The sequence below is a fragment of the Clinocottus analis genome, unplaced genomic scaffold (assembly GCF_023055335.1).
Source record: "Clinocottus analis isolate CAN_PGR_092001 unplaced genomic scaffold, fCliAna1.0.p SCAF_6, whole genome shotgun sequence".
In the NCBI taxonomy this organism is placed as follows: domain Eukaryota; kingdom Metazoa; phylum Chordata; class Actinopteri; order Perciformes; family Cottidae; genus Clinocottus; species Clinocottus analis.
Window position 1 is genome coordinate 5883666 of NW_027176218.1, and position 21427 is coordinate 5905092.

General features: G+C 43.7%; 1 protein-coding gene across 2 annotated transcripts in view; it reads right to left on the reverse strand.

Annotated features, from left to right (window-relative positions):
* LOC137803667 (contactin-1a-like) overlaps positions 1–16543 on the reverse strand; it is a 58463-nt gene extending 41920 nt beyond the window's left edge. For both annotated transcript variants that reach the window (XM_068602369.1, XM_068602367.1), the window contains exon 1: positions 16437–16543. The gene's annotated coding sequence lies outside the window, so the exon portion shown is untranslated. The remainder of the gene's footprint in view (positions 1–16436) is intronic.
* Positions 16544–21427: the final 4884 nt, after the last annotated feature.

The following is a 21427-nucleotide window of genomic DNA, read 5'->3' on the forward strand; positions in this document are numbered from 1 at the left end:
CATGGCATCCTGCCTCCTTCTATCACAGGCACTCAGTGGCACAGGAGGTCCCTCCATCAGACACACACGCACACACACACACAAACGCACACTCATAAACATTAAGCTGTCAAATCATAGGGCTTCCCAGCTGTGACCTCACATCACAGTGGAGGGGGCGCTAAGAGAGCATGAGAGTGATGAGAGAGGAGGGAGGGGGGTGCGTGTTAATGGGTTGGCATATTTGTGGTTTAGAGAAGACGAGGATGTGCCATGGGAGGGAGGCTGCTGGGAAGAACACGTAGAAGAAGAATAAGAACATGGAGAAGAATAAGAACAACAACAAGAACAAGAACATAGACAAGAACATGGACAAGAACAACAAGAACATGAAGAAGAACATGGACATAAAGAACAAGAAGAAGACGAATATAAAAAGTTGAGAACATACTGTGGGAGTGAGGGAAGAAGACAATTAAATTTTTTTCTCGGTTCATACAGCTTGAAATAAACGTTCCAACTACATAGGACGAAACCAGCCACTGCAAGGCAGCTGAACTGCAACGAAAACAACAACAACAACAACAGCTGCGAGGTTCCCTCTCCTGCTGCAATATTCACCTTCTGCTCTTCCTCCTTCATCCATTCACTTTTCTTGTGGATCAACATCTTCACCCCCCCCCTCCCCCCGTTCTTGTACCTCTCCTGCCTGTATTTCCTCACTCTTATCCCTCTCATCCCTCTCATCTGGCCCTGTCTTCAAGTCCTTCTCATCCTTTTATATTCCATACAACCCTCCTCTCATCCATAATGAATAGTTTGGCGATATCCGCTTCCTGTAGTGGGCCCCGTGCCCCTGGAGCCAGTCAGGTTGTATTGATTCCTGCACCCGAGAAGTCATCAAGGCATAGATAATAAGGCTTGTACACACACTGAATTCTCTGCATCCTTCCCTACCATCAATCTCCTCCTTCCCTAAACTGACTGTCCTGTACAAATCCAATTAACAATATGGATTATTTGGTTATTAATTATCCAATCTGGAGGTGTACATGCAAGTATCTAAGTGAGTAAAACAATTAGAGTTGAAGAAAGATTGAGCAAGACAGGGGTGATGAACTCAGAGAGGATTTGGAGTCTCTAACAAATGTGTACGAAGGTTTTCATGCGTGTCATTCTTACCCAGAAGGCAGTAATCTGCATTGCACAACAATAAACAACAATTTGTTTTAGCGACAGGAATACACGTAAGCCACAGAAACCCAGTCTCTCTCCAGTCTGACGCATGCCGTGTCTCTGGGTGCCGCATTGAGGCTCATTAGACTAGATATCTGTCCTATGTTGCGGCTAGACTGCCCCTCCTTTGACCCGGGTCCTCATATATAGGTCAACATTGGCATTCAAGTGACTAACATGTCTCACACACACAATGCTGCTCTTTTAAGGACTGCACAAACAATCACGTATGCCCTGCAGCTTCCGAATATAACAATGTCCAGTACTAATGGGGATAAACTAGAAATCAGTTGTTCATTTAAAGCAGCACCTTCTATGGAGGTCGGAGCCTTTAGAGGAAGCGCTGCATCTTGAGGAACATGGGAGGGCGTCATTAAATAGGGCAATTTTCATGCCCGCTGAGCAAAAGACATGCAATGTATGTAGTGAGCAGCGAGATGCAAAGAGACAAGAGGAAATATGTCAAGAGAAAAACACAAGCCACCACAATAAACATGGAATGTGATGGAAAGGAAATGGTAGATTGACATTAGTGGAAAGGAAAAGACATGGTCTCTTTTTATACGACATCTCTCGAGTAGTTAGAGCGCATAAGTAGGGCTGAGCTATGGATGGAATCCTCCAATGGATGCAATGCCCGTCACAGTCCCCGTCAGGTCAAGTTGAAATATCCATATTGTTTGTTTTCTGCTTACGAAGAGAGCCAATCACAAAGATATTACATGTAGTGTCATAGATTCTGAAACCTGTACATTTTTTCTGAAAGATGGTTGCAGACTAATTTTCTGGCGACTAGCTATAAATGGAAGAGTTTAAGTTACAACAATAAACACAATGCAATAACCAAATCCCTGGGCATACTAAATCTGACTTCACAATATTGACATATTGCTCAACTCTACTTGAATATAGGGATTCAGATTGAGCCACACTGTGCCAGTGTGAAACAGATCAGTGGAGCCAACACTTGTGACAGTAAGCGTGGCATTTTTGCAGCGTTACACTATGTTGTTACATCTATGTTCACAGATTTATACAGTATTCATAAGAAAGGGCAGCCCATAGAGTTGTATCTCTAATGGCGCCCCTGACTTAGACACACAAAGTCATGTAAACCCTTGGCGCTAGCCAACGGTAGTGAAATGAGTGTTTCCATTGCCCTCTGGCAATCTAAGCCCAAAGATATGAGCTTTTTGCTCTGAAGTGGAAAAAATAGGTCTGACACTTAATTAGCAAACAAGGTCACAGCACAGAGCCCAGGTCCTACGTTAGTGTCCCCTGCTGTTCTGGAGATATGACACTTTCTCGCTGCAAAGCACTCCAATGCAAACATATCCAATATAAACCAAAACACAACCTCTTTCCCTCTAACAATGGAGTATGGACCTGAACACTGACAGTCTGTTAATTAACGGCATCAAGTTAAATCATACAGACACAGTGTCCATGGTGGTTTACTGGCTCACATTGCATTGTGTTGCTGTGTGTTTGTACAGGAACAATGTGTCTGGAATGGATCAACCAAACAGACCAGATCTTTTTTGTTCTTCTTTTTTTTTTCTCAGCAGCATCTGTCCCTATAGAGAAACCTGTGGCTGCAGCTTTGTTCAGATTCTCAAGTCAATCCTTACAGCTTAATACAGTGTAGAAGAAGCATGGGAAAGGCAAACAGCAGCAGAAAGACTTGTGCATGCACTTGACATGCTCAAGCTTTTGGAGTGATAATTTCATTGAGTGAAGCCAATGTGGCCGTTAACCCCCAAAGCCACTGTAGCTTTGGTGCGACAGCAGCTCTATTGCCAAAGGGCAACGTGGCCCAATTTGCAGCTTTGAGAACTTGTTACTGAGCTCTGCAGATATTTGTTTTCCCCTAATACTTCCTTCTTCCACATTTCTGTCCAATGCAGCTGTGGATGGATGACAGATTCAGCGAATGAGGAGCGAAAAATACAATCGAAAAAAAAAAAGAAAATCAAGCTGTCTGTTAATTCTTGCTGTGTCTCAAAGCATTACGCCTAATCATAAATACATAGCGTCCATGGCGTCCACTGCCCACTCCTCCCTTTTCCTCTGCACAAGCAACATCTCACCTCTGGGCTAGTCTGTCTTCATTATCCAGGTGTGCCCAGAAGACTGTTTGAACAAACTGAGAAGATGTCTTGAAGGGGGGACTATTAGCAGGCGCAGAGCTGCTGGCTGTATTCTGTAGCTTCTTCCGCAGAGGTTTGACACACAATCAAACCAAACACTCCTCTCCTCCACGCGCTACCTAATTTCCATCTTTTTTTCCACCAGGCTTTGTGAGAGAAATCCAGCAACTCAAGGGTGAGCGAGTGTGTGGGTGGGTGTGTGCGAATAAGTTGTATGCGCTCGCGTCATTTGTAGAGTGCGGCGTTTCATCGCCTCATCACTTGAGTTGACCTTTTCACATCCAGCCAATCTGATTGAAAATAGCAAGAAAAGAAATGTACCTCCCAAGCACAAGAGAATCTAATGACCACCGAGACTCCATGAAAGTCAGCGAGGGTCACGGGCCAAACAAGATGCCGCTCGCTGCATGAGATACAGAGACGTCTTTGTAGTTGTAGGCGAGACATCAGCCAATCATTTGCATGTATAAATCAATTCACTGTGTTGGAATACACAGAGCGATGCCTGAGAAATGGCATGCATCAGGAGGTAAATCAATGTTTGTCAGTAAAGCTCAGGTAAATCCGGGTCAGAGAGGCTGGATCAATCGCACCGCATTGATTCGTTAATGCGGTCCTGAATACCTCGGTATCATGGCACCCTAGAATTAGGATGATTACAGGAGGAACCTCCTTTGATTCCAGTGCTGCAGTTTGAGATTGTGTTTCCCACTGTTCCTGACAAAGATGTGTGCTTTTCTGTATTTTCCCTCTTGTCAACCCAAGTAAAGACTAAAACCAACTGTTTACTTTCTGACAGGCAGATCTAGGGCTCTCAGCACATTCATTGCCAATGAGGAAAAATATATATACAAAATGATCCAAAATATATACTTAAACTTAAAAACTGCATAAAATAATTGCCTAAAGCAGCTGAGCACTGTGTTGTTTTTCATATTTAGGATTAAATAATGCATTTGTACTTTGCAGCTATGGATTTGGTGCTGAATAGTGAGTATTTACACCAGGACAATTTATGTTTTATAGGCTCAAAATAAGCTACAAGTGCTTATGCAGTGTTGGAAATCATTGTTCAGCTTTTGGACAACAATGAAGGTCTATGGAGCAGAGAAATAAGCTTCATCAGGCTTCTTGTTTGTAACATATTGTTGTTGTTTGACAATAAGAAACCTATAAAACATCCCCAGAATTACACTTCAACTTCGAAAGCTATTTTGACCAACCTGAAATAATCACATTTCATATGTTTTGTATAATATAATCATTCAATTTGAACTGTTAGATATTCTATCCACCTTTCCTGTATTCATTATACTTCAGGCTGACTTCATGTCTGTGTGTTCAACGTTAATGCTTTTTTCCCACTTGACAAGCCTACCTGCCAATATACTTGCCCAAAGTAAATTTGTACTTAACCCGATACAAATTGTTATATGTATTAGTGGTGATCATAGAACAACGAGTTTAGTCTCCCCGACCTTCTCTGCATGTGCAACTCTCAACAGAGATGAGATGAAAGCGAGATGTCCCGCTCCTCAACTTACTCTTCCATTATCAGCTCCGGTAATTGTCTTCAAGTTGCTAGATTTATTTGCCGGACGTGGTATTTGACTTGCCCCGGGGCAATCTGACTAACTTTATTGTTGAGCCCTGATGAACGTGGACGTCGGACCTCTTGGCTCCCCGTGCTTAGAGGCAGTCAGACCTCAACATCAAGTTCCCATCACTTCCAGAACAGCAGGAAACCATTATTCGACAACAGGCTGTTACTTCACCATATTAATAGGCTCTTTGTTTGCACTGGAGTCTGCACAGACTCGTATGCCATAATGAAATGTCTTTTTGTGCCATAAGGCAATCTGGTTGTTATGGTTTGTTCGGTTGTTCTCAGTAATTACACTAAAGTCTGACTTGGCTATTTACAGCAAGTCCCCCAAGTATATATACATTTGTATATCTATGTTTCCTTCCCAATCAACAGTGTGTTGCTGTATGTTTGTACAAGAGCAATGTGTCTGGAGTGGATCGGTTTTGTTTGTTTTTTCTCAGCAACATCGGCCCCTGTAGAGAAACCCGTGGTTGCCGCTTCATTAAAATTCTCATGTAAAGGGCTGTACTCGTACTGCGCTTTTTGTCTTGTCATCATTCACCCCTTCATATACTGAATGCTGGGGCTACCGAGCTCCTGCCCTTTCATCCACCGCTGGCACAGCCCGCAGGAGCAATTTTGGGGTTCAGAGTCTTGCTCAAGTGGACTAACGGAGCCGGAGATCGAACCACCGATGCTCTGATTAAAAGCAAACCCGCTCTGTCACTGAGCCACAGTAGTTGAACCTTCCAGCTTCATACAGAGTGAAGAAGAAGCGTGGGAAAGGCCGACAGCAGCAGAAAGACTTGTGCATGCACTTGACGTGCTGAAGCTTTTGGAGTGATAATTTCATTTAGTGAAGCCAATGTGGCCGTTAACCCCCAGAGCCACTGTAGCTTTGATGCGACAGCGGCCCTATTGCCGAAGGGCAGCGTGGCCCAATTTGCCGCTTTGAGAACTTGTTAGCGAGCTCTGCAGATATTTGTTTCCCAATTTCTCTCAAAGGCAGCTGGGGATGCATGACAGATCATTCCAGGAAATAATAGGGGGGCGGAAAAAAATCCCTCCCACACAGAATTGATGCCTGTCCAGCATCGGCCTGGACCAGCAGAAGACGTTCGGGAGGACATAACAACAAGCCCTTAATGATCCCTACTGCACCGCACTCATGCTGAGTTGTTTACTGTGGTAAGGTTTCACTTAGCGCTTCTTTAAAGCAACTCAATCTGGATGATTCCCAAGTGAAAAGTCATAATTCCAAGTTGGGTAGTGGATTGTAAACACCCTACGATCTCCCTGATAAATAAGTGATTAACTTGTGAGCGAGGAAAGCTAATTAACATAAAATAAGGCTCCTCATTGCATTTATAAGATTCAAAGATGTCTCTTTTCTCTTCCTGATACTTCTGAAGAGGCACTTCAGGGCTTAACAGTTCAAATAAGAGGCTCAGACACCTCTTTCAGAGTTGAAAGTGTACCCGAGACACAGTCTGCTCTGTGAAACCAATGACTGTCGTACTGTATTAGTCTGTGCCAGTGCTTTTAAGCAGTGCCATGCATATTCATGCCTATACCCATCAGGAAGTCTTCCTCTACTTCTTGTGCCACGGCAGGCTCCACAGTCCCTATCAACGGGTGCATTTATGTGTAAAATTATATTCCCCCAGTTATTTGGCACTCAAGTAACTCCCTCCTTGAAAAGATGCGTATACCATTTAAAATAGTCAGCATGAGCTAGAAAACTAGAGTATGACAGCTGGCCAAGCAAACACTCGCTGATTTATTTCAACATGTGACCACATTATCCAATTTACTGCTTCTCTGCTGGTTGTTTTCTTCATAATTATTACAAGATGCTGTTTATGAGCGCATGCAGGGGTATTTTGTAAAAGGGATAAACTCTTGATTAGGACCGGACCCTCCGCCATCATATACGTTCATGTTCGGCACACAGTGTCCATGTAAACAAACCCAGTCACCTGGGTCGGGAGCCTAGCACATGGCCGCAGTCAGACGGCCTGTTGACAAAGCAGAGTGTGTGCCGACTGACAATGAGCACCGCCTGGGCAAAGACCTGAGTCATCTGGTGCCTTTTGGCCAAGTCACGCCATGTGATCGTGGCTCATGAGGCCGAACAGGTGCCTCGCTTAAACAACGGAGGTACGAAAACAGAGTCCTTCTGATCATGTTGCCAGACAATGATCTACCAACGGCGCAGATGATCCTGAAGCTGCGGCGAGACCAACGTGCTGTCTCTTCAAGCGCTGAATACGTTCAAACACAAAATTGCGACGTCGTCACATGACTTGGCTGTGTCAGCGTATGGAGGTGCTGGAGCTTCCTGGCATTCAGATCAAGAAGATAATCAATTTACATGAAGACATCATCTCCACTGTTATGAATCGGTTTGTGCACAGTCCAACCGCTGGAGAGGACGCAGCTCAGATAACAACCCACGCAGCGTACAGCGTCTCCAATCAAGCGCTTGTTCTCTGCAGTCGCAGCTAGAGCGCTAAACTAGGTTAAGAGACTTTTCATATATTATGCTTCAAACAGATGCTCTTTGCTTGACTGCCCAAAGAGTACTCACAGGGCCTTTTCGCCTACATTGTGTTGTGTTTAATTCGTGCCAGTAAATAAGTAAAACTGCAGCACTGAGCGGTGGTTTCCAAGTCAAATTTTCATGACTCTCGCTCCCTTATTCAACCTATAACAATGTAGTCAGCCAAGCTCATATTTCATGGACTTGGCAAAAAGAAATGACAAAAAAAAAAAAAAAAAACTTTGTTGAATTCCTAATTCAAATTGGTCTATCGTTTCAGTTTCGCAGAAGATTAATACCATTTCTATATCTTTCCATTAAGCTGGAGCCAAGAGATATAGTTAAAGACTGGAAGCAGAGGAAGCAGCTCGCCTGGCTTTGTCCAAAAGGTAATTGGTGTCTCTGCTGGTTGCCTGGCTTCATATTTAACGGACAGAAATAAGAATCATCTACTGAGAATATCAAACTACTTCTATGATAACAATTTCTTACCCATTTCTAAATTTGTATACATAGTAATATTCTCAGTTTTGTGTGTTTGTTTGAAAGCATTTTGAGGAAAATTAAGTTATTTAGCGTCATGCTTATCCAGTTAGTTGAGGCATTCATTTTCGCAACCTTGTTGTTTCTTTGTACTGGAGTCAAACTATAATCTGGTTGGTCATGGGCCAATGTGAATAACATTACGTCTCCAGAAGTCTCTCTAAACAGTTCCAACCCCTCTGCAGTCATAAGAGCTGGTTTTGCTTTGTCTTGTTGTCCTCTGTTGCAGGGGAATTAAGAAAAGTACCACCCCTCCTCTTTGCATCCATCGAGCATTTGTGTGCGTGTGTTTGTGAGTGTGCATATATATGAAGTCTATGTGTGCTTGCTTGGCTTTGACGCTGTGCCCTTCGCTCTGTCTGTCCTCCACACACTATGGCCCTGTGTGTGCAGCATGAGTGGAGCTGTGTGTTGCAGATAAGAGTCAGAGCACTGCAAAAGCGTGTGTGTGTGTGTGTGTGTGTGTGTGTGTGTGCGTGGGTGTAAAAAAAAAAAAAAAAAGGTATGATTCAGTGCTCTTTCTCCCAGTCAGATTCACCTCTGGATGCCCTTTCCTCCACTCACTGTCATTACACCTTCCTCATGAATAATCCAACCAGTGACACTGGCCACTATCCTACTGACACATTTCACCACGAGGCCCACACATGCAGTACCAAGGAAGTCCGCCTCCGTGCCCAATTGAACTCTGAACAAATGCCATATTAATATTCATGCATGGCTAATTTTTCTCCATGGAATAATGTGAGAGAGATAGTTGCAGTCGGGCAGTGAGTTGATGTTGTGATTGTTGGCACCTCCCTCAGTCTAGACGTAATGAGAATAAAAAGGGAGGTACCTGTTTACTGTTCATATAAATTATGTTACGCTCAGGCTGGAAAGTACAATGGGGAGAAGAAAAAGTCTGTAATTAGGAAGCTGGCTTCCCCTTCTCTCTCGTTCTTTACTTCTCACCCTCTCTCGCCCCCTTTCTCTCTCGGCATCAGGACGACTTGCTCAAGCAATAGTCTGACTCATGATAATTAAAACAAAAAGGGATGGATCGCATGTGTTAGTTTTCATGCGGCGAGAGTAGCCACTTCTTCTCTGGGGGCAATTAGATGTTGCTTGGGAGAATTGGGAGGATAATTTCAGCGGCATGAATTAGCAGATTGCAACAAAAGCTCCTGCAGCAACAAACTGAGCCAGGGAAAAGAATCTGCAGCATAATTAGCGCACAAATCTCATGCATAAGTCAGCCAGATTCCCTCAGAATGCCGGGTTCAGATCTGAATAATGATATGCCAACTGAAAAGAACAACTTTTGTTTGGGGACTTTTTAGGCTAGTTTGTCGGAAGCTATTAGCGCTGGTGTATTGTCCCGCTAGCACTTACAGAAAACATGACGCAGGTGGTTACATCACCTTGTGGGTTCGTGAGCCAGATGTGACAGCGTTGCCCTGACGCGTCAGTTGGCAGGGCTAGCATGTACACAAATGGTACACAGCTTGGACTTAAAGAGGCCCGCATGGGCATTCTTTGACCTCTTTTATCCACCCTCATTAGCTATGCAACAAGAGGGTTGATTTGAGACCCTTTGAGAGGATCCAGGGAGAGCAGGTCTGTTAGTGCGAAAACGGAAAACCAACCTGTTTGTCGTGCTCGCCTACAGCGCATGCTAATGTTTCCCACATCAATGGGCTCTTCATGTCGAGATGCAGAGTTGGGCCCAGGAGCTCGGAGGCTGACCAGTGACACGCAAGCGCGCCAGCAGCGCGGCAACAGAGCCAGGAGAGGACGGCGGCGGCCCGCAGCCCAGAGCTTGCACCAGCCACAGCTTTTATTTCTGGTTACACTGATCTAAGGAATGAAGGGAGAGCTCCAAATGTTTTGTTCTTCTCTGTTTCTCATTATACACCCGGCCCCCCCTTCTTTCTCTCTCCATCCCTTTTCTCTCTCTCTGCCTTTTACATAACCAAAGAGCTGGACTGGAAAACATTTTAAAGGCATTTTAAATACGTGCTGAATCAATACAGACAGGCTGTAGCCAGGCTCTGGTCAGCAGCATCAACCAACAATCAGCTCACACCAACACAAACTTTCAATCGATCTTGAGTGAGGATCTCTCAGTGTCCTTTCCTGCAAATGACATCATTCAATGTATGATTTAAAAATGCAGTGTGTGTCGCATTAGTCTGAGAAAAATAACACCAAATGGGAATACGGTGGGATATTTATGGATGAAACTGTATCGCAAAGAAACTAAAAAAATCAAAGAAAATGTGATAACGTGGGCATGAATTGACTATGGGTGGTCTCAGCAGAAGCACAGCAGGTAAACAAACAGCGAGGATGAATAATGGGCATAGCAATAGCACTTGCTGATGCCCCGAGTGCTATGCTTCCCATCTCTGCCAGAGGTAATGGGATTTCTTGGGTTTAAATGCACTTCGCTCACTCTGTGGAGCCAGTAGGAAGCTAAACTATTGATCCACAAACAATTTAGCTGTCCAGCTGTCCAGAGAGAGGGAAAACAAGACGCCCCTAAATGTATAATGAGGCTTCCCGGGAGCTCAGTATTCGCTCCACGTGCCAGGAGGCCTTCGCCTTTGCGATTAGCCTTCCCTCCATGCACTTCTCACACATACAGTCCCTCCTAGAGAAGGTTAAAGGTCAGCCAGCTAAAGGAATGGTATGCTTCTCACCAAGGACGTTTCTGATTAGTGGAAGAATCCTCTTTGCCCCCTTCAGTCTTTCATTAGTTTCAACACACAGCTGACGGAGAGTTCATGACTCCAGTTTAGTATGCTACCATAGTAGCAGTGCATCCTCACGATGAGGTAGCATAAACTGGGATAGCATAAAAAAAACAACATGCAGCGCACCTGAAAGGTGATGGTGTGGGATGAGGAGTGTGTTGGTTATTGATTGTAGATGAAGTTGTGTCTTCTGCACATGCTCCCAGCGCCATAGCAACAGGCCTTGCTCAAAGGCCCCAAGAGTGGCTCGGCCCCAATGACAAAGAAGCTTTCGTACCTAATTGGACAGTTCCCTTCACCATTGGGCTTGTTCTTCATCCCCCACACTATAAGATTACAATGCAAGCGCTTGAAACTACAGTAAGCTTTCACAATCCCATGATAAACACAGATTAAATAGGATTAAAAGCAAAACAATGCAGCCCATTACTGAGAATAGGAACGACAAGAGATACAAAGGTAAAATGAACTTTAAAATGATGCTAAATACTGTCTTTCTTGTGAAGATTATGGAATAAATTACTGTCAGATGGGATATAACTGTTTAGGTATACGCAGAAATCAAAGGTGATTATTTCTGCTCCAGCCTTTAATCATTCTAAAGAGTCTCCCCTACTCCAAACAAATGCTAACCCTTATTTTTGCAACTTGCTCAAAGGTCTTCTAATCTGGCCTGATCAAGATAACATGTTTTGTAACACCAAAAAAAGGAACAAAAAACATCTAAACAGATGAGAAATGTACATTTTTAACAACTGCAAAAACAACACCGCGGGTAAAATCCCTGAGAATAAATCAGACACACACGCCACTGATTTTCAAATTGCATGAAATTGAAAATAATCTCATGCTGGACCAAAATAGCACGGAGCTTTGTCTGACTGCACAGCTTCTCGACATCCATGTAAACAATGCATCTGACTGCGATTATGAAGGTGCAAAAACAGATGGTTCAGAAGTCCACTGAGCATAACTCTATTTATCTGCTTAGGGAAATGTTTAACAAACACACAAGAGGTAATGTGACACTTTGAGAAAGAGTTTAATTAAGACCCATTCATATTAAGATGCTTATAATTGACTCCTTAATTAGGGAAGACTGTCCTCTGAACTTGTTAACCTTCCAGTACTGTCACTTTCACTTCTTATCCTTGTTAAATACAAATCTCTTTAGTACAAATTGACAACAAGCAAAATGCAATTAACTATTTGATGAGTAAACAACACTTAATATTACTGCGGTAATTGAATGCATGTCAATGAAGCCAGATAAGGTTTGCTCTGCTAATAAGAAAACAAACAGGGTTTTTTTTTTTTTGGTGCTGTTATTGTAATGTCGGAAGTCAAATATTATCTGAAAAATCTCCAAAAGCTGATAATAGTGTGTGGAAATTAGGAAGCGAACGGCACACATGTGTAACCTTCTTCTAATTGAGTCCATAAATCCCAAAAGATTCACTGTGATTGTAAAGTCTAAAAATAGAAAATGAGCGACAAATCAGAGAGAAATGAAAACTCGTCAGATATAACCTAGTTAATTGTTCTTAAGTCCAGCTAAAATGATTAAAGTCATGAGGAGTTAAAACCTTCAACTTCCCGAACAGACCAGTAACAAATCTCATCGCATGAAAATTGTACCCACTTCCAGATCACACCGTGATGACATTGATCAATGTCATCTTATTTCCCCACGTTAGTGACGGGGGGAGATAGCCGGAGATTTCTAAATACTACCTGCTTGTCCGGTCCACATTATCTTAATAGGAATGGAGTAATCTGATTTTGAATGAGACATCACTTTTGCAGATAGACAAACCGTAGCAGCGGAGGAAGTGCAACACTTTATCAACAAACAAAATCACACTGATAAAGAGCAGGGGAACAGATTAAATGTCCTATGATAAGGGACCCTTTACCTTACATCTTTAAGCCATTTCATCCAAAAACTTTTTTACTCTCTTAGTGAATAAATAATATCTTTCTCCAGTAGCTTTAATGCTATAAATAGACAAAAAGGCAGCAGTCAAAATCAAATATATCTATTTTTATCTTCAGCATTGAGCTGCTTTCGTGGAAAGCAACAGAAGGCCATTTGTGCAAGCAGTATTTTGTCCTAATCTTAGACATGGCAGATACAAATCATGGGCTGCAGACGACCTAGATGAGCCATATGCATGCATTTATGCACACGCACACACTAAAACAACTTTATTCCAGCATGGCTGAAGAATTATTCATTTGGGAACTGCCTTTAAAAAGTAACTCGCCTCCAGAAGTACTTGGAGCACCTATGCAGGATCATTAGATTCAAGCCCCAGAAGTAGAACATCAGCCAACGAAACCTTATTCAGTGAAACAAAGTGACAAATTTGAGAGAAAAGTCCTTCATATTTAAAACAAGGAAAGGTGCTTCGGAGGAAATATCCAGCTGGCTATCACATCACACGCAAAAAGCAGCGATTTCTTTCATCTGAGAAGCTACAAGCAAGTGTTTGGCATTTTTGCTGAAAAAAATAAATATTTCACTTCATCTCCAACCTGCATGGCTCTCTGTGCTACAGATTGGCTCTACAAAAGCTAACAAGTACCACCATTTTACAAGATAATGATAACAAAACTATGAAACGTCTGAAAGTTTGGTCACGTGGACGCACAGCGCATGGAGCAGTCCGCTGTGGGCGAATCAATGGCGGGTCTAGTGCAAACTGTATTCCGACAGCCAGAGATGGCAGATGGGGACTGAGGGCCTTTCTCCTCCTCAGGCATGAACAGAGAGGTCTGTCTCCAGGCAAACACACAAGACGTCATGCCTCTGCCTCGCTGCCGTACCATTAGTGGTTCTCGCTATTGATCGCCGGGGCGTAAATTGCTGAGCAATCTAAAAGAAAGCATCAAGACGAGAGCTTTACATGTTTTGTCAGCAGGACAGAGAGACACACTTGTACTTGTAGCAATGAGAGTCTGTGTGTGTGTGTGTGTGTGTGTGTCTGTGTTTCTGCATACAAGCGTTCACGTGCATAGGCTGTCTCGTGTTGCTATCCTCTGCTAGTGCATTCAATTTACCAATGAAACACGTCCAGAGGGCGTCTTCCCTCCAGCGTGACCGACGCTGTATTCAGTGTGACAGCACAAACAGCGCCTAACAAACTAGCCCCGGTGCTGGCGAGTGCCAAAAAACGGCAATCAGTTTAAAGTCTGCTTAAAAATCGCACGCAGGATCTTTTCCTCTCTTTAGCTAATGCTTTGACTCTTTGCTCATGACGAATTTGTCGCGCAGGGCTCAGAAGGACATCAGGAAACAAATCTAATCTCTTAAAACGACCCTTAAAATGACCTAATCTGACATGGCTAACGTCCAAGGTGCTGCTTTGGGCTCCAAAATAAAGCGGCTTGTATAAAGACTTTCATTTAATTGGAAAATCATTGTCTTTGTGTATATATATATGTATATAAAACAGTTTTCTGCCTCAGGTGAGGTTAGACTGTCTACTGTTAAAGGACATGACAGATGTGTGACTGAAGCTTAAACCCAAAGGAGGAGTAAGTGTATGGTGATGTTGTGTCATGTGACTGTGACACTAATGGAAGCTGAGACTGTAGCCTTGAAATGCATCACAGAACAGCAACATCCTGCAGGGTACTGTGTTACGTAAAAAGTTCCCTGTCATGCAGACCACTCAAACCACACACACACACACACACACACAGACAATATGGTGGCAGGGAACAGCTCATTGCAAAATTCTAAACGCTATATTGAGACATATTTCGTGATACAGCCAGGGAGATGAAAAATGTAAGATGACGCCTCGCATGGAGTAGGTTAGCCTACTTCTGAGCAGAGTAAATTCATTCACCTGAAGGAGGGGGACTGTCCTCGGGGTGTACACAGGACAGCACAGGATGCATTAGCAGCAGTCAAGCTTACTAGATTCATAAAGTGCTCCACCTGACAGGCGGCCACAGAATCCCTCGGACATTGTGTGCCACATTTATGGCTCTGATTCAATCAGGACAAAAACACAGTGAAGATTTTCACACACGGCACTGACCGGCAAACACGGTTGAAATGAAGATTTTGCTCAAAAAGATTTCGGACATTCTGTAATAGATCATCCGGATTGGAATACACATCATCTTACAGTGGGGACACAAGCCCAAGGGCAGTTTTACAGGAATATACTGGAACAATCAACTAGTCCATCAACCAACATTACTATGTTAATATACAACCAATAATCCCAGGGACCAGGTGCTGGTTCAGTCAGATCTGCCCATCACTAAAGCAAAACGATTCTAGCGGTGAAGAGCAAACAAATCTCCATGAGATATCATAATTTCCTTTTAGTTTGTTTGTATCGATTATGCCATTGATCACGCTTTGCAAGCTCATTAGAGCATAATGGGACGTTGTGGCCGCAACATGCTCTATGAATTATGAAAACCATAAATGTGCTTGCATCCAAATCAACCCATTATGTGATCATAAGCTATAATCTTGAGTTGCAGAAGTAACCGGCCTCAGTGCAGCTGTTATCTGAGATCACGGGTTCAAAAACAATGGCAGATCAATGAACCCACCACTTGGATGCAGAAAAACAATATTTTAAAACTCACATCTGGGATTGTTTTTATTCACGAGTCAGAGGCTACCATCCTCTATTTTTCTGTCATCAATAAACAAACTATTACATATATAACAAATAATAATACTAACAAAGCCCCCCCTTTAGTAATCCATGGAGGACTTGTTGAAGTCCCTCAACATGACTTTAGCAACATGTAGCATGAAGGGTTTCTCTCCACTGGAGCCTTTAGTCTGGTGAGTCAGGACGCGCCCATGATACCTTCTCTCTCTCTCTCTCTCTCTCTCTCTCTCTCTCTCTCTCTCTCTCTCTCTCTCTCTCTCTCTCTCTCTCTCTCTCTCTCTCTCTCTCTCTCTGGCACCTGACATCCTGAAAGAATAACCCTGAGATGAGCCATTACCGAGCATTACGCGGCTCAATCTGCCAGTAAAACATGACAGAGCCGAAGAAACACGCCTCAATCGACCGCGGCACCAAAAACACGCGTTCCCAGCCAAAGTGTTTCCAGTCGTCGGGAGCTTGGACATCTTGTGGCCGGGAGGCAGGCGGCAGTTTGAATCATCGGTATGTGCGGCTCTGCGAGGCTATGGCCTCTGGCGGGGTCTGCAGAATGCAACACTCAGGTTTAGCCCATTTACTGTGTGTTGAAAACACATCCTTCACACATTAGCTCTTTGCATCGACTCCTTTTTTGGGGGGGGGGTGGGATGAAAGTGCACGCCGAGATATGCAGCAGATCGAGTCACAGCATCATCCACGCCACGCCACGATGTGTCAGAGAGATTGCACGCGCAGAGACACGCACTGTCAAACACGACACACAAATCTAAAAGGTTCCTCGTACAGCCCGTGTCGTGCAATTCTGCATTGCGGAGGGCTGCATGGGCTCCATCCCATCACCATCACGCGCGCATCCCACTCAGTCGTGTTGTAAACAACACAGATTTCCCCCAGCTGTCAAATTTCTTTTTCTTTTTTTTCAATTTTTTTTTTTTTTTTACATGCAGCACCCAGCTTCTCCCATAATACATGTGAAACAACCAGTTTCCACTCCATCTCTGCTCGTGTCCTTACCTTCCGTAGCGGGCAAACGCGTCCGTGCGAGTGTCCTTCACGATGCTCGCACCTGCTCAGCAGCGCATCGCCGGCCGCTCACGAGAGGAAAGAAACTGGCGGAGCGGCGGTCCGGTCCCCGCGGATTGGATGAAGGGTTATGACCGTGAGCTCAAGGGGGCGCTAGACTCGCGTGTTCCACACACCGTGGAGCGCGGGTGAGGGGTGTGTGTGTGTGTGTGGGGGGGGGGGGGGGGAGAGGGGGTCCGGCTCCTCCTCAGCTCCTTCAGGGGCTCCCTTGCGCACGAGGATGACCCGAGGGAACGTTTAGAGAAGTGCACTCGATAAAACAATAAAACAATGTCATTAATTGGAATGTCTTTGTATATTTTATGACTCGTTTGCCTCAGTGTGTGATCATATCCGGCTCGTAACGTTTTTTAGATGCTTTAGTTACAGATTATACTTGTTTCAAACCAATTTAAAAAGAAGTGACACTAAAACTGGACTCTTTTTTGATTGGCCTAAACAGCTTTTTTGTTTTACTTTGTGTAAATCACTGTCTGCAATTTCTTTTTTATTATAGCTGCTATCTTTTATACTACTACTCTTTACTATATATTGGCTCTTACAGTATTATTATCATTAATGCATTTTTAAATGAAGGCATTCTCTTATAGTGGGAAGTTGGAGTCCTCATTGTGTAATATAATATCAGTTTTGATGAGCATTAACTCCCAATATGCACAGTCAAACTTATCTGAAGGGTTGTTTGATGGTCATACCGATGCAAGAGGGGTCTTTTCATGAAACAGCCCCACGGGGAAACATACATGCCATCTACAATATCTTAGTTATTGTATATTTGTGGCATTGCCCCAAGGTTAATGTTAATGTTAGAAGGATAAACAATAAAACACTTCGTCACACATCTTCAGTGGATGTTAGCAAACAGCTGCTCACCTTGAAATAAGACATCATGCAGGTAAGTAGTCATTTGTCTTCCAGCTTCAGCTGCTGTTGTGGTCTCCAGACAACATTTCTGTGTCTCTTGGTGGAGGCTTCACTGTGTTCACTTTCATTGGCTAACTCTGACTTTGTCTGCCGTTTGGTGTTGGCCCGGGACCATAGAGGGAGTTTATCAGCACCGTGTTGCTGGAAACGGCTCCTAATGGCAGTTGACGATCAGAGCTGCTGGAACTTAATCGCACAGTAAATGTGCAGTCATAAAAGGGATAGTTAACAAAGTGTGTGTGGGGTGGAGATGCAGAGGTTCTGTTTTCCACAAATGGACAGAATTGCATTGATGTAAATTGTGCCCACAAATCAATAGTTATGTTCCTGAATCTAAAGAGAACAAAAAAAACTATTGATATTTTAATCATACTATTAGTGCACAGGAATAATTAGCTAATGCATCTGGTATGTCACAAAACTGTGTTCCAGACTCTCCCTGTCATTCCTCACCTGGCCACTAGTTGACCTCAGTGTGTTTCCTGTCACCTGACCTGATCTGCTGCCCACACACCTGCTTCTCATTAGTAATCAGTCACGCAATCACCAAGCATTCACTCTGCGTAGCCGTTAGCCTTCTGCCTGTTTCCGTTGTGTTGTGAGTGTGACCTTTTGGCGGATTTTTAAACCTATTTTTTTTCCATTCCACTTCTTGTAACGATGAACTGTTTTGCCCATCAACCTCTCGTGCACTTACGTCATAATTTTTGTCTTTGATTCGCCAAAATACAAAGTTTATAATATTTAGTTTGACCCGTCTTGTGTGCCGCTATAAGAACCTCCTTAAACAAAATTGACAGTAAGGTTTATGTCAAAATGTTTCTAAAAAGCTTCCTAGATGTATTAAACACATGGTTTATTCCACTCCATGGTTTGTAGCAGCAGGTAAAGTTTCAGAGAAGGATATCTCAAAACACGAGCAGATAAATCAGACACCTCCAGGGGAAGATGAGCAATGAGTGACACTGCACCCTGCATGTTAACCGTTGCCATGTTTTTCATCTGGCAGATATAAAAAAAGGGCACCTCTGCTAATTACAAAGTCTTGGCCGCGTGTCGGTCTGAACATGAGACCGTCTCTATCCCCTGGGATTAGATTTAAATCTTGGATGTAAACACCGCACGGCAAATAATAATCTGCCGTGGCGGCGGCCCATAAATAATGCAGGGATCTTTGCGAAAGAGCAGGGTAGAATTAATTGAAGGACTTAGCCCTCTTGGATTGGTTTGAGGGAACATATCAAAGAATATCTTCTTGATGTGACCACAAACTGACTTTACATGAAGGTTGTAGCTCTATCTCGCTTTGAATGTTGCTGCTTTGTTCCCTCAGGCTTTTGTTATTATTCCGAATTTTAGCAAGAAATGTATTGTTTCCTTTGAGATGGGAACTGCTGTTAATACACAAGGAGAAGAAAAAGACATTATCTTGAGCCGAGGGGGATGTATTAAAAAAACATGTCGCTCCGCAGAAAGTAGCCGAGCCGGAGGGATTCAGTAACACTGAGGAAATTCATGGAATCCAAATAGCGCAGCATATTACAAGGCCCAAAAGGATATTATTTTGTGAGCAGGTTATCCAAAATCTAGATGTATTCAAGCCTCAAACAAACACTTTTGTTCCTCTTACAACATGGCAATGCAAATAGCGACTGATCCTGCTGGTGAATAACATTGTTACAATTGACGGTCTCTGGGGTGGATAAGAGGAACGGCAAACACCCTGCTGTCTGGAGGGAAGAATAGGTGGCTGTCATCTATCTGCCTGGCAGAGGAGGAGGAAGCGGAGGGGGGGGTGAGGGTAAATATGATTTAGCCCCAATGATCTCCACAGGGGGCTCATGCAAAGGTAACCCCCACCCACTCAGTCCACACACACATGGGACATGGAGGGAAGGGGGTGCGTGGGGAATAGAAATCAGGGCAGGGAAGAGCTATAATCCTTGTGCTATCATGATAAAAAAAAAAAAAGAAGAAAAAAATGGAGGGGGTTGATTTAGAGTATCAGATCGATAGAACAAAGCACTCCCACTTTATGTAGGATCCATCCAACAGGACTGCGATGATATCTTCCCCCATATGAGCTCCCTTCCCTCCCCCTCGGGGAAAACATTCTCCTTGAGTTGACAGAAACACCAGTGAAGAAAAGATACCGTTACACTCGGTAAGGGTGATTGTGGTTTTAAATTTCACGCAACCCAAAAGTACCATTTGGCCTCAAAACAGCTTGTTCTTGACAGATGTGTGTGCGTAAGTGAGTGAGTGAGTGAGTGTGTGTGTGTGTGTGTGTGTGTGTTGGCAAACCATTCGTCAGCCATATGGAAATGTCACAGAGTAATCATAAACAATTATCCTCCCCAGCTCTCAGAGCATCAGAAAAGGGCAAATCTCCATAAAGACACAAAGGCTCTGCCACTCACGTCTGAGAAGCAGACGGCCCGAAACTCAGCGCACACTTAAAAATATCAGAAACTAAATGATGGTGTTTTTCTAATACCTGCCTTTGATGTCCTTTATTCTACGTGGCGTCTTATTCAGAAGCTTGTAGAAGCTGAAAGATAATGTCCTTCACTTGAGCGTCTGCGATGCAAATGATGATCTGTTTTAGAGCTGCCTGGTTGTTTGGAAACAGAGCATCACTATGTGACCATGTAATGATCTTATTCCCCCTCGAAAGCAGACTGGAGGTAGACATGAAACCAGCTATAGATCAATTCAAACCAGGCTTTCCGCCCAGGAGTAAATCAAGGAGCTGGACACAGAGGAGGTGGGGACGGTTAATGGATGCGGTGGCAGACGCACAGCCGACCCTGAATGAATCCACTGAGGATTGGATGAGGAACGAGAGGGTGGAGGGAGGGGTCGTGTGGAGCGGCAGGAAGGAGGGGTGGGTGGTGTTCAGAGGGTTTAATGGGGCAGCTGCATGTTTGGTCTCAATCATCACCAATGGACGGACAAATAATGTGATTCTGTTGCCATGAAAGTAAATAGCTGAGCCTCTTGCAGGAAGCCCTCGTGAAGGACGAGTAGGGATGTCAAGAGAGGGCCAGACTAATTCACAGGCCGTCGGCTTAAATGTACGAGTGAGTATACGGTGATTTGCATATAGTTATAATTTCTTTCTTTCTTGTACCCTGTAAATTGAGTCCCAGAAAAAAACGTTTTTAAACAATTCTATTAACAGTTCAGGTCATGTGACTTGCATGACTTTTCCTATTCAGTGTTAAAAAGCCTGTTGCTTGTTTCAGCCATCAGTGTAATTGCCTCACATCACTAGGTGGCAGTAAAGTCAAGAGGAAAAAAAACTGCCAAACAATTACAGAAAGATGAATTGTCATCCAGCCGCTGAAGGTCATCAGGTCTTCGAGCTCATTGCTGCTCAAGAGTGAGAGTCAGAATCATTTGGGTTGAGATATTATGGATATTCTTACGACCAGCTGCCGTTCACGCTGATGCGCTCATTCTTCAAAAAAACTATCTTTGGCTTTCATTTTGGAAATGAAAAAAAAAAAAACCACACCAACTCTAGTTCATTAATATGTGCAGCAGCAATTCATTTTCCATCACTGGTTATTAACGACAAACAATCCTGCAAAATATCCACAAACAGCTTCAGCGGGGGAAAGGAATTAGAGTATACCTGAATGAACAGAAGGCTAAAAAGTCCTTGCCAGAGGGAGTGAAAATATTTCCGAGACACTTTACCAGACTTCCTCGCTTCCTGACACCATTGCTGTGTTATAATGCACCAGATGGCGAGTGGGTCTCTCGCTATTACCCTGACAATATGACTGTAATGGAAGATGAAGTGCCACACATTGGAGCCAAAAAGATGGAGCCCGACTGTCGTGTTCCATAAGGCCTTTCTATAGCTGCTTCACACTAAGCAGGCCGAGGCAGGTGGAGGCGCCTCAGCGCCTCTGCTCACGGCGTAGTGGTACTGTGTTGGAGGACGCAGGTTCAAGTGAGTTTGTAGTGAGTGTGTGTGTGTGTGTGTG